The 18,322-nt window shown below is 36.1% G+C and overlaps 1 protein-coding gene across 1 annotated transcript in view; it reads left to right on the top strand.

The window, feature by feature from the left end:
• Window positions 1-2,073: 2,073 nt before the first annotated feature.
• Window positions 2,074-18,322, top strand: part of itgb1a (integrin, beta 1a) — a 31,899-nt gene continuing 15,650 nt past the window's right edge. The window contains exon 1 of the mRNA XM_058390027.1: window positions 2,074-2,406. The gene's annotated coding sequence lies outside the window, so the exon portion shown is untranslated. The remainder of the gene's footprint in view (window positions 2,407-18,322) is intronic.

The following is an 18,322-nucleotide window of genomic DNA, read 5'->3' as shown; positions in this document are numbered from 1 at the left end:
AGGTTGTGGAAATTATGCTGAGATGCTTTTATCTGATATTTCATTATTATTATTTATTATTATTATTATTATTATTATTATTATTATTATTATTATTATTCATGACAGTGTCAATTCCACTTAGGTATTTAGATATTTTAAGTTAATTGTGGCTTCGTCCATTCTTTAGTCTGAATCAGAATTTCTCAATTTACTATTCATCTACTATTTATGTAAAAACAGACACTTGCTTTCTTGGTGTTTTGGTTGTTTAGTGTCTTAGTGTCGTCCTACACCAAAGATATTTTTTCACCCGGCAAGTCCCTCGTATGTACTGACAAAGATAACACCAGTAGGGGGCAGCAGATTGTAAGAGAGTGATTTCTATTGGACAACACTGAATCCAACACTGGCACTGATTCATTGATGGAAGACACAATTAGGCTGAGATTAATTGCAAGTTTTTTTCATTGAAATTTTCATTGAAATATTTCATATGATCTAGAACTAGAGATTAAATGATCTTAACACATAACTACAACATGGCAGATAACAAGAGAGATGACTAACTTCAAGAAAACAAGAAAGAGAATATCAAAGATGTATAGATGAAACATTATAGTGTGTCAGTTTGGTTGATCAGAGGTCTGATTCATGTTTTTGACCATACACAGCAGTGGTCCTCAAACCTTTTTTAACCTTGCACTTCCTTTCCTATTCATATATTCAACATTTAAGCTAATAATTTTAATGTGTACAGTACATTTTTGTCTATTTTGTCCATTCATTAGAGCTAAAGAGCTTTTTATCTGAAATTTGCAAACACTGTACACATTTATAATAAATCTTTCAGTAATTATTGTTAGTTAGGGTGGTGTAGTGTTTAGTGTTTCCCTTATAGCTTCAGCGACTCCAGTTCATGTTCCCTCCATATTCTGTGGTTTCCCTCCATCTCCCAAAAACATTATGTTGTTGTTGTTGTTGTTGTTGTTGTTGTTGTTATTGTTAGCGTCATTACTGCTAGTAATATCAGAACCAGAATCACCTTTATTGTGAAGCAAGCTTTAGTGTAATGCAAGGGTGAAGAACTATGATAATAAAACTAAAAATCTAAAAGAAAAGATAAACATTTTAAGCAAAAGGAAACATTAATTGTATTATAGTGCAGTACTAAAGTGAATCAGTGCAAACACTAAAATTACAAATGCTACATTCAGTGCAGATGGAAACATAAGCTGTACATTAGTGGACCAGTTCAAAGCTCACAGTTTGAGGTAGAAAGGTAAGATAAGATACTACTACTACTACTACTACAACTATGATAATAATAATAATAATAATAATAATAATAATAATAATAATAATAATAATAATAATAATAATAATGTGACAGGGAGATGTATAATGGGGTTCAAAAGTCTGACAGCACTAGTGACATGCTTCTATTTTGCATTCTCTTTTAACTGAATACAATGTTTATTACAAATTATATTACTGACAACAGCTTGAGTGAAAAGTAGAATCTCTGGAATAGTTATTGACTTGAATTTTAGAGTTTGTTAATATTAGTTATGTCATCTTTAATGACAGTGTGCACTCAAACTTATCATGTATTATTACTTATACTTATTACTTATAGCATGTCACTGAAACTACTTAAATAGAGACATAGAAATAGTGCAGAATCATGAATGTTATCCTGAAAATCCATCCATTGTCTATACCCACTTTATTCCTAATTAGGGTCAGAGGGATCTGCTGGAGCCAAAGGCAGGGGTACACCCTGGACAGGTCTCCAGTCCATCACAGGGCCACATATAGACAGACAACCACACACAGTCACTCCTATGTGCAATTTAGAATTACCAATCAACCTAATGTACATGTTTTTGGGCTGTGGGAGGAAACCGGAGGATCCCAGGATTCGAACCCAGGACCTTCTTGCTGTGAGGCAATAGTGCTAACCAGAAGAGAACCTGAAAATATTCTAAAAATTCTAAAATATTCTGTGTATTTCTCATTTTAAATAAAAATAAAAATTTGTGGACCTCAGTCTAAATCCAGTAGGGGGCGCCTTTCTGGCTGCTTCAGTTCTCACTTCTCCATCTGTGAGTGACTCAGTGCTATACAACTCTCTCTCTCTCTACCTCTCTTTCTATCTCTTTCTCTCTGGAGCAGCACACACATTTATATCGAGTTGTGGATGAGAAGAGTGTTAAATCTATAGGAGTGTTTACATTTGCTTTGGCATGAATGGACTAATCGGGCTGCTGTGTGAATACTGATTGGAGGCGGTGAAGAAGCTCGGCTCAGCTCGGCTCAGTTCGTCGGGGAGCGGAGAGATTCCAGTCCGCGGTATATTCACTACGAGTATAAACGGAGAGGAATCGCGTATGAGGCCTCGAAAGTGAAGAATACATTGTAAAGGTGAACTGCTTGTGTCACTTTTTTTATTTTCTAGTTTTATTTTAGTTGTTTTTCACATTTACTTTGGTCTGAGTTGTTGACCATCATCAAGAGAACTGTGTGTGTGTGTGTGTGTGTGTTTAAAGCCTTATGGGGACCAAATGTCCCATAAGGATATCTGGCAGATATGACTTGTGGGGACACTTGGCTGGTCCTCACAAGGAAACTGTTTAATGTTTTTGTTGGTGTTTTTTGTTCAAACTAAAATAGACAAGTTGGTTACTTATGGTCAAGATCTAGGCATAGCATTAATGAACTGTATATGTCATTGGTAGATCCTCACAGTTATAGCAGGCCACAGTGATAGCTACTACTATGTGTGTGTGTGTGTTACATTTAGAACCTGGTTAGTCAGAAACAGAGATAGGAGCATTTACAACACTTGAATACTGTGGTATGGATATAAAAAGCAAAGGGGAAAAAACCTCCACGTCCAAACTTTCTCTAGTTTCAGGGGGAAAAAATAACAGCGTCTCCTTTCCAGTGTGTTTCTCTAAATGTAGGCAAGCTAGAGCCATGATTCTCAATAAGGGGGTCTGTGATTTCAATTTAGTTACACTTGGGTAAAAAATAACCCACAATGTCAAAGTTATTATATTTATGATTGAGTTCTTATAGTTATTGGCCTGTTTGGCTGCTCGCTTGAATCAGATGGGTTTAATCCAGACCTCAATAACTCAAAAACAAGTGGGACTGTAAATAATGTCAAATTTTACCTAATGTATTCCGTCACTGGAATAAAAAAAAGCTCTATGTCTGTAATACATAGACAGGATGTTATTATATACATTTATGTAATGAGTCTAATATTTAAATAGTTGGATTATTTTCATAAAATATGTGCAGACGGGGTATGTGTAATCTTATTTTATAGTTAAAGGTGTACTGTTTAAATAAAAAACAGGAAGTAATTTGTGTTGTAACTGCATTGTGAGAGTGTCAGTCCTTATGTTTATGTTCTGAAGCTCCAAAAAGTCTGCTGGTCATCCACAATATGTAATGGATTAAGCCCATCACATTACTGGTGAAAGTTTAGTGATTTGTTTCAAACATTGACATGTAAAGAGAGTGTTTCAAGGCTCTGGAGTAAGTGTAAGTGACCAGGATTTTGTCTCTCTGTGTTTATGGCAATTTAGAAAGCGAGATCGTTATCCATTTCTGTTTACAGGGAACACACATGAAAAAGAAAGTAGGCTTCAAAATACAAAACACAATATTGTTATCCAAATGTTTGACCATTTGCTTGTTCATTGCATGACTAAATCAATTACCTTTGACAGAGTTAAATCTGAAATAATGATGTGAACGCCAGGTATTGCTGTAGCATTGCCTCATAAACTTTAGTTAAAGTAAAACATAGATAAATTGGTGTGGAAGTCAAAAAAATTTTAAATCATTTTTAATTGTTTAGCCATGCTGATTATTACAGAGCTTCTACAAGCTTCAATTTAGCAATGCTGTGTTCATATAATGAATGCCTAATTAGTAAAATTGAGCCGGACATTGGCCTCAAACTACACACCTGAAACAAAATCAGACAAATCAGGAGTGATAAATGACTATGACAGAAAGTACTTAACAAGTTAAAGAAAACTAACTTGCAGTGGAGTGCTACATAATGCCACAAGTAATAAAGGTATATTAATCATATTAATTACCAGGTAGCAGTAACGCTAAGGAGACTAAAGAAGGTATCCTGTGTTTTGCTTCACTTACACTTGCCAACTGAATAAATAAGCACTATTCAGTGTTCAGCTATTAAAGTTGCTATAATCAATAGAGTTGAACTCCTTATGTTTAAATTACTTTACAAGACTCTACTTCCTTACTTACTTGACTTCAAACCTACATCCATTATCTCTTTAGGTTCCTCATAATTTCTTCATCTAAATAGTCTACAAAAACACATTTAAAGGACAGACACACAGAGAAGCAGAGTTTTTATTTAGAATTGCATGATGTAGCTTTAAAAAACAGAAATAGATTTTGTCAGGGAATTTGGTATGTAGCTATGTATGTTTAAATGTCATGCTATTCGGGGACAGAATCATTTGCATTAGTTCTGCGGCACAGTATTTATTTTGCTGGAAATTGTTGTCACCTCAGGTTTTTCCTGTCACTTTACAGTACAGACTCGCTAGGCAGCAAAGCTGATTGACTACATGGAAAGTCCCCTAACGTTTTATTCAAATGCGACAATGAAATGGGTTCATGTTAAATGCAGAAATGTTTCTCTATTATTTCAATATCTTAGTGAGTAAATTATCACTGCAATATCATGCTGCTCCTTTATTTAGCACAAACTGTACAGTGCAAACTGTGTGAAAATCTCACTGAAACTGCAGACACAGATCTGATAAGAATCCAGTGGCGCATAAACTCTGTGGGCTTTTGCGGCTGGTTCAAGTGTTTCAAACCGACCAAAGATTAACTCTCATTGGACAAGAGGCTTTTAACAGTTTATTTTATGTCCCACCAAGAGGCTAGAGTGAATGGGTGTATAGGTGGGTGGGTTTCTCATAGAAAAAAATCTCAGTGTTTACTGGGCAGTGTGCTATTTCTTTGTCCCACATGGACTTAAGATTTCACCAGAATCTTGCAACCAACAAGAAGTCACTATTTGTGAATACTACACAAGTATACTTTAATAAGTTAACAAATATAAAAGTATATTTAATTTTTTTGTATTTATTTATCGCTCTAGAGATCTAGCTGTTATATATAGCTATAGATATAGCTAGCTAGTAAGCAGATTTGCTGCAAATTTTGTTCAGCTGGTTTTGAAAATGATGCCCTCAATTATGAGGAAAGACTGAAAAATAAACCAGAGACCAAACTAACAGATGAAACGGATAAAACAGAACGTATGTGAAAAGAATATATAAAGAAATATATGATGAGGACATTAAAGATCTCAGTGAGGAATAACTTTATTGCAGCATAGCTGTGACAAAGTACATGAAGTACTTAAGGTTCATTAGAGTCAAGGTGAATGTCAGTTATACTGGTTTTTTTAGACCACTTTTCCTACTCGTTGCTGTGAATGTAAATTATGGATAACAATTGATGTGATAAGTTTACGGTGTCACATTATTGAGTGAGACCACCCAAATAGTGTGATAATATGATTGTCTAGAGAGATGTCTTTCCCAGTGCTACTTACTGTTCAGGATGTTCCACTGTTGCCCTCATGCTACAATTAATTGAATGTCACTTCCGGTGGTAATATCAGCATAGTCTTGAGACCAAGAAATACCTTGGACTGGAATCTATGTAGAGACAGTCTGTAATATCTTATACACACACACATGTTTCACAGGCTGTAAGTAACCACTGTTTGCTGCGATCACTTACATTAGCAAATCAGACATAAAAAGACATAAAAAGGAGTGTGTGGAATGTAAAAAGGCAACAACAGTGAATACTGACTTCCAGTAAGCTCCAAAGCCAAATCACTTCCTAAATGGCATTGACCCAAGGATGCAGTAGTCGTGGAGATTCAGAGACAGGAACTTGGATCAGGAAACAAGCAGTTATCAAGCACCATTTTAGCTTTGAGTACAATGTCTGGATGTCCTCAGTGTCCTTCATAGCAGCTGATGGTCTTCACTTTAATCAAGTGACAGTAAGCGCAGGGGGGGGGGGTTAGGACTGAAGAAGATGGAGGGCAGTGCTAGTGCAGATCCATACCTTTTAATCAAAAGAGTGCATGTAGTCTCTGTGATATACATAATTGTAGGAAAGTGTGTGTGTGTGTGTGTGCTGAGTTTGCCAGCTCATCAATTGAGACTCCAGCTGCTGCACAGAAGCTTGATGTTTAGAGATATTTTCATGGGGACATCTGCTTGCACACAAGTGTTATTTGTTGAGTGTGTGTGTGTGTGTGTACACAAATCTGCTTGTGTTTGTTTTTTTGACAGTAACTTGTTGGTGTTAAAAGCTTCAGGTGTTACTTGTTTTAAAGGATGTCACTGGTTTGCTTGTGTTAGAAGCAAATCTCAGGGCATTTTGTGTTTAAGGGTTATAAATATTTATTTTAAAATGTGAGACACTTCTATTCAGTTTATGCATGTGTGGAATCTCTTCTAGTTAAAGGCTTGTGGGACTTGCCAGTCCTTTAGCATACAACCTTAACCTTCCTGTACATCGGTCTGAGATTAAAAGCACTGATAGACGATTATCTCCAAGTTTATTTTAAATAAAGTCATTGTTAGTCCACACTCACCAGATAAGTCTCCTTAGTGGCATGATAACTACCAACCTGCCCTATTTTCATTAGACTGTAAACCTTAGGCTTCCACACAATATAATGTAATTTTCATTCATAAAATAACAAATCATTATTTCTGACCATATGACTGATTCTGCTATGATACGGTATGATATGTGGCCAACTTGGTTCAGAATCCGGTGAAGATCTGCTGGAAATTTGTTACTGATGAAATTTGTTAATTCTCTCTCACACACACATACACACACACACACACACACACACACACACTAGAATCAAATCCACTGATTCTTACAGTGAGGTCCGTGGGTTTATGGAATTCTTATTATGGGTTTGAGAACCCATGCTTTGATTAACAAGAAAGAAAGTACTCTACATTTTTCCAGCAAAGCTTCTGACTAGCCACAGTTTTCTTGCAATGTCTTGATCATTGGGTGTAGACTTTTGCACCACTTGGGAGGCCAAATATAGACCGACCTCTGTTGTGAAATTTGTACATTGTGAAGCAATGCAGAATGGTTTTCCATGGACTCAGCTTTCTACCACGTTCAGTGATATTGTATAAAAGAGCTCATTTGGGTATGTAATTATGGAGTTTCTTTTGAATGGCTTTTGTAGTAAAGTCAGTGTGTTTCCACTGAGCTGGAATATGCCCTATAGTCAGGAGAAAATAAACTATGCTTCAGAGAAACCAAATCACAGAATCAGTATTTTAGTGTAAATCTACTTTCTATCCAGCAGTAAACCAGAACAGAAAAAAGCTTTATTCACAGATTACATTTAGTTGCACATTTGACATGTTGACAATAATGTATGATTTCGCAATCATGGTTTGAAATTGGCTTGTAAAAATACAGTAGAGAAACAATAAGAAATGTTTTGTTGTAGCTATAATTACCATATAAACCTAATAAAACAAACATATTTTGCTTGGTACATGATAGCTTAAAAAAAATCCAAAAATGGACTGAGCTATATGTCCATGTTAAAAACCACTGTGTGTCCATTTTATAATAATTCTGTTTCTAATTTTAAAACATTTGAAACCTTTTGAGCCGACTAACCCAGGCCGCAAAGTCTTCTAGTCTGAAATGATCTCCATTTTTGTGGTTCTGGTTTGTTTTCCTGCCTTCTTGCTTGAATTATGATGTACTTTCTTTTAGGATACGTTTGTAAACAGCATTCTCTTTCGGTTCTGGAAACGCTCTTACGGATATTCAACTCAGTATGCCTGTTGCTTCTTGTAGTTATTGTTTACAACAAACCTTAATAGTTCTGATTATTTTGTACGTCTTTTGTACGCATGTTCTGAAAGACTTGAAAAATACTAAAGTTGTGGTCATTTATGTATAAATTTTGTACATTTTCACCTTTGAAACTCTCCAGTACAGTCGTTTCAACAAAAATATGAGTATTAGACAACCTTCTGCTGCTCACCCTTGTTTTTTTTATCTTTACAGATACCGAAAAATAGACCGAGCAAACATTGTTTAGTAAGTTTATTAACTGCTATGATATATAAGAAGTGTCTCTACCCAAACACGAGTGGAAAATATCCTGGAAATGGATACCTCATTGGTCATGGCTAGTGTTACCACGGATTTCCTCCTCTCCTACTTCTTACATGGAACTGTAGCTTCAGAGACATTCTTGGAAAAAGATTACTTCATTCTACACACATGTCGAAATGACCAGTAACTGTGTCATTCACAATGTGGCTTGTGTTCATGCAGGCCAGAAGTACGTCACAAATTGAATAAGCATGAAATTGGTTTGTGTAGTTCTAGTATGTGGTCAGTGCTCTGTTGTCCACATTTGCAAATTTAAAATGCTGCCCTCACCCAAATACCACGCAAAGCCAGGTCTCGATGCAGTGGGAAAGGTTATTTCCATACCTTTACTGTCATCTCCATAAAAAAATACATGCTTTTTATACACTGTAACTATCCTAGTGTGCTAGTTAAATAACATTATAAAATGTGCTGTGCTGTGTTAATGAGGTCCTAAAGTTCATCTGTGTCTTCTGGTCTGAGACATCTGAGACTCATTATCATTACAGCAGGCATCTTTGTGACTTTCGTCTGCACACAATTGGCTGAAGGGTGTCTTTAATGAGCTCCTCGTGGCCATGGGGGAGAAGGATTGATGGGACAGATTTCCAGAAAACTTTAGCACTTATTAAAATAAACAATTACGAACACAAACTAGAGAATCAGTATGTACTTACTTGTCAAAAGAGACTTATATACGTATTTATATTTAATGGCATTTCTGTGTATGAATTTTTGGTATTCAAACCAACTAAAGAACATTATAATATCCATTTAGGGTCATGTTTAGAGCTGTACAAAAAATCCTATTCAAATTATGGTGCAGATTAATATTCAGTGTTATTTGTTGCATTAAACAGAAATAGCAAACAAAAAAATTTGACTAAAATCTACTTCGACAAAATTTTGAAAGTATCATGTTGTGCCTTTTAGCCTTTACCATTCAGTGCACCAAACATTTTCTTTGATGCAACAATTTTATTGAAAGATATTTCATTTCCTGCCTTACATACAGCGCTTAGGTCAGTGTAGATGTGGTTCTGTTTTAGATGACCTCATGGTTTAAATCATGCACTCACCATAAATCACTGCAAAACACATTATTTACAGCATGTAATGACAGAGACAATCCAGATGCCATTTTATCCACTGATTTCTTGCTTGGTTCTCATGCCATGCTAAATTTCCTCTCAAAGCGTGGGGGATATCTCTTTCCATGTCCTCCCCTGTCTTCAGCGGTATAAATCAGTGAACTAGTGTAATAACAGGGACGGATGGGTGTGTGGCTGTGCCTTTTGTTTTTTTTTTTCCGACTGTAAATCTAAAAGCCACCTCAGCTACATTCACATATCAGATTTGTTCCAGATTCTGATCGCAAACCCTTTATCAGGGTTTTTTCTTTTATCTGTGGTCCAGCAGTATCATCAATCCAAATGGTTAGATGGATATAGATAGTTTATGAGAAAAGGGCTGCATTTTAGATTAACACTCAGCCCTGAACCTCACAGAGAAGAGCTTTGGCTGTTAGCCAGCATGTGAGTTGCTCTCATCTCTGAACCGGTGAAAATGTTAGCTCAGCAGTTTCAGAGCAGCCAGCACATAACCATGATTACACGGTCAGTTCTGAACAAGGGAGAAGGCCAGCTTGCGTTTTTTTCAAGATAATGTTGTGAATGATTAAATTAATTTTTTTGCGATTTTATTATATGTTAAAGAAGAACTTCATTTATTCATTCATGCATTCGTTAATCTGTTCACATTAAGATAAATTAAATAGTCGTGAGCTGTGGTCATAGTCAGAAGTCGTGGGCTGAGAAATTTGTCCTTTGAGTGTCAACACTCACATTTTTTCCCCGACATTCTCAACACAGAGTGAGGGTTCAAAAGTGAACATCAGGCTGAATACATGCCTTTGTTTCATGCACATTTCACCAGAAGTACACTGAGTTGCTTGTGCTCTTGGAGCTTCCTTGGAATCTGCAAATAGGTAAATCAAGTCATCAGGACAAATGATGACCAGTGGGCAACATTTCCATAGATGTATAGTATTTGTGCTGACTTTGTCCTCACTAGTGTGAAACTGACAACATGTTATGATCCATGTCACTAATTCCAGTTTAGCAGACCGGCTGGATTTTTTTCTGTTTACAGTTTTATGTCAACACATGAGGATCTGGTGTCTGCTGCTTAGCCCTACATAAAGTATTTACAAAGGCTTTCAAGCAGCTGTTAGTGTTTATTCCTGTCATGGTGACCCCTTACCTAGGTCAGCTCTTGGTTTAAACCTTTCACTCTGCAAACCATAGTGTTTACATTGCGTACAGAGAGATATGGAGATTCTTTAGCTAAAAGTTGTTGAAGCTGTTGTTATGCTGTGAGGTGTGTCCATGAAAGTGTTTTAATCTGATGCATTTTTATTTTAAGAACACTACACAGGTGGAGAGCATGTGATGACCGAGTATGAATCACTGATGATCACTTAGTTATTGCAGCCTGATTGACTGGTCACTTGAATTAAACTCTGCATGTATCATGTATCGCACAAATGTCATGATTTGTTATTTTTTGTCTTATAACACATTCATGCTCCAAAAGCATTTTTTCAGATTAGCCAACAGATACATTAGCCACAGATACATTAGCCAAGAGCTGTTGGTGTGTAGAAATAAAGACATGACATGTGGCTTGTATTTGAGCATCCAACTCCTTCCAAATTTGATTCTTGTTCTAATTCCACAAAAGTCACAGATTAGAAAGGAAATCATGGAAACAGAAGCTTCGAGGGATACAGGAAGGGCTGGATTTTCAGTCTCTGGATGTTTTTTGCTTCCTTTTTGTTTTGTTTTGTTTTCATGGACATAGTTCCAAACTCTCCCAGGTTAAAGTGAGTTATGTCATGCTTGTGTTGGCTTTCTGTTCAGGCGGGAGGATGAACAGGGGGTTTGTGCGGCTCTTCTGGTTCTTCTTTCTCAGCCTCTGTGTCAGGGAGGTTACTGCTTAAACAGTGGGTTTTTTATTTCTTCCAAAAAGAAGGGTTTGATTTCAGTGTCCTTCAGTGAAAAGGCCGCCCTTTCCTGTTCTTCATCCTTTTTTTCTCCTGTTCCTTCTTTCCATACTGTGAGGTTCTGGTCTGTCTTTGCTCAGCCTGAGCATCTGGCCCTCATCCCTGCTTATTCCATGACGCTGTCCAAGTTAATTACTGTAGATTTGGATATGGACTACACTGCTGAGTAAGGGGAAAGCTCACTGCTGTCTCCTCACTGTAAAATATATTCTTCAGTGAAAATGAGTTTTATTCCTTTTTTTTTTCTTCATTTTTCATCCTGCTTCTGTTTTAGAGAACAATTGTCAGAGGTCTCAATTACTGAATTCTTCCTAGAGTATACACATTAAATGTGATGGTGATTGCTTCTTTTGAAGGCTAAATATATTCACTCTGAGACAAAAAGAAATATATAAGCCACATGCAATGACCAAGTTTTCAAACTTTCTGTATTATTATTTTTAGTTAATCCTCTTGAAATGGGTTGAAGTTTACCCAAAGATGTTAAATATTTAATATTCTAGAAAATGTAGAAATAAGGTGAGGAAACAGATATAAGATGGGTTAGGGTTATGTTTTTAAATTAGGAAATGAAATTAAATAAGGAAATTAGGATACAGTAGATACTAACACTGTCTCATATCAAGTGTAAGACAAAGTAACTTAGTCTTACATTAACGCTTTACCAAACAAGTGCACTTTAATTTGTCACTCATAAACCTGCAAATGCTCAAAAACATTAGACTGGAAGAGTATTTTAAGCTGGTCTGTATTCTCTAATACTTCTAAATTTTCCTGTTCAGATAATACAACGTTTTATTTTTCCTAAAAAAATAAAATTGTTTTGTAATAATGTAGGCTACCTCTGGCTGTGGAAATAACGCTAAGCATAGACATTATTCCTAAAAAATGTTTTCACTTGGCTGGATATATATTTTTAGCCATGCTAGCCTCAGAGAGACTCTGTGCATATATGCATTTTATACCTTGTTGATGGATAGCTGGATAGATAAACGATGTTCTCAGGGGAGAATTTCCACTGCATTCCTTCCTCTCTCCAGCTGCTAAGCCACACAGAAACCTGTTTTTTCCTGAAATTGTTGCCTTCCTGGTGCTTTACAAGCATAGCTGACATTAAAGTACTTAATTCAGAACCCGGTGAAGTCAATGGGTTTTTAGGGTCGGTCTTAATGAACTGATGTTTACTTGGCCGTGTTCGGCTGAGGAGGTAACTGACGTGACCTGCATTTCGGAGTAAAACAGTCAATAGAGGTTAAAGGTTGTTTGTTTAGCTTATCACTATACAAAACTATGTTTATTTTAGAATATTTCCACAACATTTTCATTGTTTCTGTTGGTTTTTCGTAAAAGTTTAGTTGTAGAGCATGTTCATGTTTCCAGCAGATAATTAATGATGCTGTATATCACAATATTCAGCCTGCATGATACAGTGTTATTAGTACTGCTGAGTTTAATTCAGAAGGTACATACATAGGCAGCATCCTTGAGACACTTGAAATGCAGTCATGGAGATAGATTTTTATATTATGAAATGTAATATTTCAGTATCATAACCTGGGATTAGTCAAAGATTACTCAGTTATTATCATACAGTGTTACAATGTTCAAAGCTGATGAGAATAGCATCAGCGTCATGTCCTTTTACAGTAATGCCATGGAGACCTGAGCTAATATGGTCTTACTGACCGACACACTGTCTGCCCTTGAAGTGTAATGGGCTCTGAGCAATGACCTAGCACTCAAACACATATAAATATACACACACACACACACACACATAGACAGACATACAAAGTCACTGATACATGGTTTATAAGTATATGGCTTTCTGAAATTCAAGCCAGAAGTAGCTAAAGAATTTATGCTAGCGGCTAATGAGTTGTGTTTAATAAGTTAAGTGTAGTTTTGCACGGGAATCTCTGTTAAATTGGTAAAAAAATAAACAACTTGATAAACATTTCTGTTCACTCGCAGTGTGTGATTTTGACAGATTTGTGTCTGATCTTCTAGCCTGTTTTAGTTATAGCATGCTAACACATGGAGGCTAGTGGCTAAAATTTCTGCTTGGTCTATTTTTCTATACTTTATGCATTTAAAACATGGCTATATCAAGAGTTGTGTCTATTTTCTCTGTTGACTATTGTAGAAATATTTTATATCTTTTAGCTAGCATACTAGCTAAACACTGAACACTTTGTTTTTTGTTTATTTTCTGCTCTGTTTTAGCCAACCTGCTCATGGCTAACAGTGCACATCTCTGTATACATTTATATAAGTTAGTACAAAAAAAAAAACAGTGAAACTTTTGTTCTTCTAACAAGTTAGTAAATCTGAGGGCACAAGAATTACAGCAATCTCAAATATTTCGGCCACATTCCAAACCACTACTTTATAGTATGTTAGTATGCCAGTGGTGCCAGTGTTATTCAGTGCATAAAATGTGGTTTAGGACACAGCACTGAATTAATCCATGGGCTTTAGATTAATCAAAGCAACACAGTTGTGAAATACTCTTTCACAAGTAGCTCACAATAGCATTTATTTCCTGTCTTCAGCTGATTTTTGCCAACAGTGAAACACAGTTGTTTTCCCTGTGAGCTTGTAAAAAAGACACCCTCCATAGCAGCTATGCTGAAAACAGTAACTCGCTTGTCCATGATTGCGGTGAGTAACGGAGTGAAATTCCTCCAGAGCTGCTTCACCTCTACCCATTGAGTGTTAATGTGAACCACATGTGTTGTGTTCAGCAGGGGAGGAGTGTTTCCAGTCTGACCCCACGCACTCCTCCCAGACTCTGAGCTTCTGCTCTTCATCCAGCCCTAACTGCCATGTTTTGCTTTGTTTCAGCTTTATGCCTTCTAATTTATGGTAGCAAAAGCATACTTTTTTTGTTTACACTCCCATCTACATTTTAAGGTGGATTTCTGCTTTTGCTGAGTGATGCGAGTTTAAAGAGAGTTCGCATCATATCTTTGTGTGTTTCTTCTCTGCTAGTTTCAGTGGCTTCAGTTCAGACTTCAGTTCAGACTGTCTGAAAGACATTTACTTTGATGAATATTGAGTTGGGGTAGATGTGTGAAAAAGAGGAAATGTTGCCCTGTTGTTATGTTATGTAAGTGTAAGATTCAATTTTACACACAGGAATACGTTTTTTTTTTTTTTATTCAAATCATGTATATGTATAGAACACCAGCAAAATTATCGTTGAAAAGTTCGATTTTTACATATGAAGTCATATTACTGTAGCCTGACATTCTGAGATGCTCTTCTGCTCACCATGATTGTAAAGAGTGTTTTTCTTTGGGTCAGTTGAAAACATTTTCCTGACCTGTCTCATAAACAAGGCTCTCTGGATGTCAGTTGTTTTCCTTTATTCTGATGTTTGATATGAAGATGAACTAAAGCTCTTCGCTTGAATTGTAGACAGATGTCCAAGCAAAGTGCTTCTGAGGTTTTCGGAGGTGAAACCATTGTAATGTATATAAATACATACACATATATATATATATATATATATATATATATATATATATATATATATATATATATATATATATGTATGGGACACAGGGATGACTCAGGCAGATTTATTTGCTGTTTTAGGCTTCTTAGATCACAGATATATATATATATGTATATATATATATATATCTGTGATCTATGATCTGTGATATATATACATATATATATATATCTGTGATCTAAGAAGCCTAAAACAGCAAATAAATCTGCCTGAGTCATCCCTGTGTCCCATATCCAGCAGAAATCAATAATCCTTTACCTGGAAGCAGAGCCAATAGTGCATTAAACTCTCAGCCAGTCTGACTGCCAGTGTCATCTGAGAGACGGCCGTTGAGCAGAATTCAGGCTGGGGGGAGGACATAATGGTAAACAGATGTCCCTGATCCATATATGTCTAAATTATTTATGGCACAGGGATGTGTTCCTATGTCCAGTTTAGTGTTTTGGGGGTCATGACAGGGCTAGTTTGATTTTCTACTGTAGATTAGACATTGCACGCTAAAATGAAACTTAATGCATAACCTTTGAAACATTTAGCAAATTTTTAGCAGTGTTTCCCATACAAATCTTGGGCCAATAGATAGTTGCAATTTGAGTAATTTGATATAAAGTGGAAGTGGGTGTGGGTGTTTTAAGCATAGGTCAAAGTTACTTGCAATTACATTTTTACACACTGTGTAAAACAACCCTGAAACAGTTAGCAACTAAAGAGAAGCTTTATCCATTTTGTCTGTTCTTGTTGGTATCTGATACCTTTGCTCTGCTCTGCTCTGCACTGCTCACCCCTCACCTCACCCTCTTTCCTTCCTTTTTATAACCGAAGTGTGAAGGGTTTCTAAAATGGGGCACATATACCTGGGTGGCCATCTATGCATGTTGGGGCCTCAAGTGGATCCTGTATATAAGAACAACAACAAATGCTATATAGTCTTCTTTTTATTTTTATTATTATTGGCACAAGAGACAAGGCACCTTTTAGAAGATTTAGGAATGTTTGTGTGTGTGTGTGTGTTTTATCTACGCTCTATTTTTATTATTTGGTGAATGAAATTAGGCAGTATAACATTTCCACTGACCTTTAGACTCCTGTGAAGTTGGTAACCTATTGAAAAAAAAGAAATCGGATAATTTGGCCTTCATTTAAGCTGATTTGAGGATTTGATTTTTGAAAAAGGTATAAGTACTGTATATGACACAGGACATTTCATTCCCTTAAAAGTAACCATAAATGGGTAAAAATTGTGATTTGTTTAGTTTTTTAATAAGTAAATACACGTTAAGCATTAACATATTGCTGGGAAATAATCAGCTTAGGGGTTCAAATAAAGATTAAATTCATATCCAGAATTTGTGTAAAGTTGCTTTATGATGTCCAATGTTGTAAGAACTAAACAAATAAAATTCAGTTAAATTAAATAGACAGTAACTCTATTGCACAAAAGCTTTTGCTTCATGATATTCCAATCAGTGACTTTTTATCAGTGACAGCGATTTTTAACATGGTTTCAGCTGCAGTAGATGTAGAACTTTAGCATTTCACCAACATTAGTAGCTCTTGTGAAGAACGGTTTGACAGAAAGCAGCATTGTTTATGGTGTGTCAGGTCTGTAAAAGATCAGACAACGTGCATGTGAGTTTGAGACACTTACCATCTTAGGTTTCCCTGTACCACAGACCGTGTAGGGGTGTTGTGTTGAAAATTTAGAGTACTTTTTCCAATGTAGGGGGTGTGGCAACTATTTCGTATTAAAACTTTGGCTTAAGTCGGAATGTGTGAAGGTCAGATGGTGGTGTGATTTCAGATACTTTTTAAAATTGTGCAAGGTTTTTGGATTGGCACAACAGTCGAATAGCTGAACAATTTGAGTTTTTGTAACCCTAACCAAGCAGAATTGCTGCTTTTCAATATGCACATATTAGGAGTTATGGACCATTTGTTCCACTGCACCCCCATTAACAAATACTTACGCCCCTGTGAAGTTCTCAGTGTGCTATCCCGCTCTGAAGTAAGTCGCATGCTTGTGTAACCAGTGGTCATTCTGTGGCAGCTGGAAAAATCTGCAAAACAGAAAACTCTAGCCATATAACGTAAGTTCTCCAAGCAACACATGTTTTATGCCATAGTGACATGTCTGTGCTAAAAAAAGAGTGAACTATTTCAGGCAGAAGAAAGAGCTGCTAGCTCTTGGCTGAAATGCTAAGTAAAAAAAACAAAAAAAGGAAGCAGTGAAACCAGCACTGGTTCCCCTGAAACTCAGAATAGAAAAGCAGTGCTGTTCGAGGTGTCTAAGGGTGACTTATATCCAGTACAATGTTTAACTCACCTCTGACCTGGAAGCAGAGTGCCGTGTGGTTTGTGGAGACTACAGACTATTAGAGACAGTAAAAAAAAGATGTGATATTCAAGATTTTCTAAATTTAAGTTTGTAAGCATTTCATTGTTAGTTTTGTTTAGTGAGCGAGCCTGCAGTGAAGGACACATTTCGATTTTGCTCTTAACACTAAACATAAATGATTTTACGGTTAAAAATTTCCTTCTAGTGTCAAATGAGTACTGTGTGAAGAGTCAAGGGGAAAACCAGGTTTGAGTTCTGGGTCAGAGTTCTTCACTAGTACAGAATGAACAGATGGGAATTTATAGGTGTGGTCTTTTTAAAACTTCAGTTGTTTCGTAACTCTATTTGAAAACAGAGATGGCATGAGACTGCTTGTCCTTACATATAAGGAAACTCTGAGTTAATATTGTAAATAGCTACGGATCTTGCTGTTGTTATGGTAGCTTGGTTAGTGTTATTATTTGACATACTTTTTGCTAGCTCCGGTTTCCTCACACAGTCCAAAGACATGCTTTTTGGCTGATTGGAGTCTCTAAATTGCCCGTAGTGTGTGATTGCGTGAGTGAATGAGTGTGTGTGTGTGCCCTGTGATGGGTTGGCACTCCGTCCAGGGTGTATCCTGCCTTGATGCCCGATGACTCCTGAGATAGGCACAGGCTCCCCGTGACCCGAGTATAGATTGGATAAGCGGTACAGACAATGAAATGAAATGAAAAAATACTTTTTGCTATATATAAAACATAAAACATACAGTATAATATGCTTTATGCTTATGTTAGCTTGCATTGCACTTCAAGCAGCTCAGAATATTTACAGAATATTATAATAATAACGTAGAGAATATTATCATATATTCACAGATAATACTAATACCTGATACTAATACCTGGCTTTAAATCAATTTTTAATTTCTATTTAACATTACAACATTATGCCTGTTCAGAATACATTTATTACAGTAATATCTCACAGAAACATATGGAAAATGTACAATCTCTCATTTTCAAAGGTAAAAATCTTGGCATTTAGAAATTGTGCCAAATATTTTACAAATATTAATATTAGTAATATTACACTTTGGAGTGTTGAGAAATAATAATGTAGTAATTTTAGTAAGTGTTTTCGTTTTCTGTTTATTATTATTATTAACATTATCATTCAAACAAAGATCAGT

Source organism: Hemibagrus wyckioides, linkage group LG01 (assembly GCF_019097595.1).
Source record: "Hemibagrus wyckioides isolate EC202008001 linkage group LG01, SWU_Hwy_1.0, whole genome shotgun sequence".
Classification (NCBI taxonomy): Eukaryota; Metazoa; Chordata; class Actinopteri; order Siluriformes; family Bagridae; genus Hemibagrus; species Hemibagrus wyckioides.
This window is presented reverse-complemented; position numbering and strand designations above follow the sequence as displayed.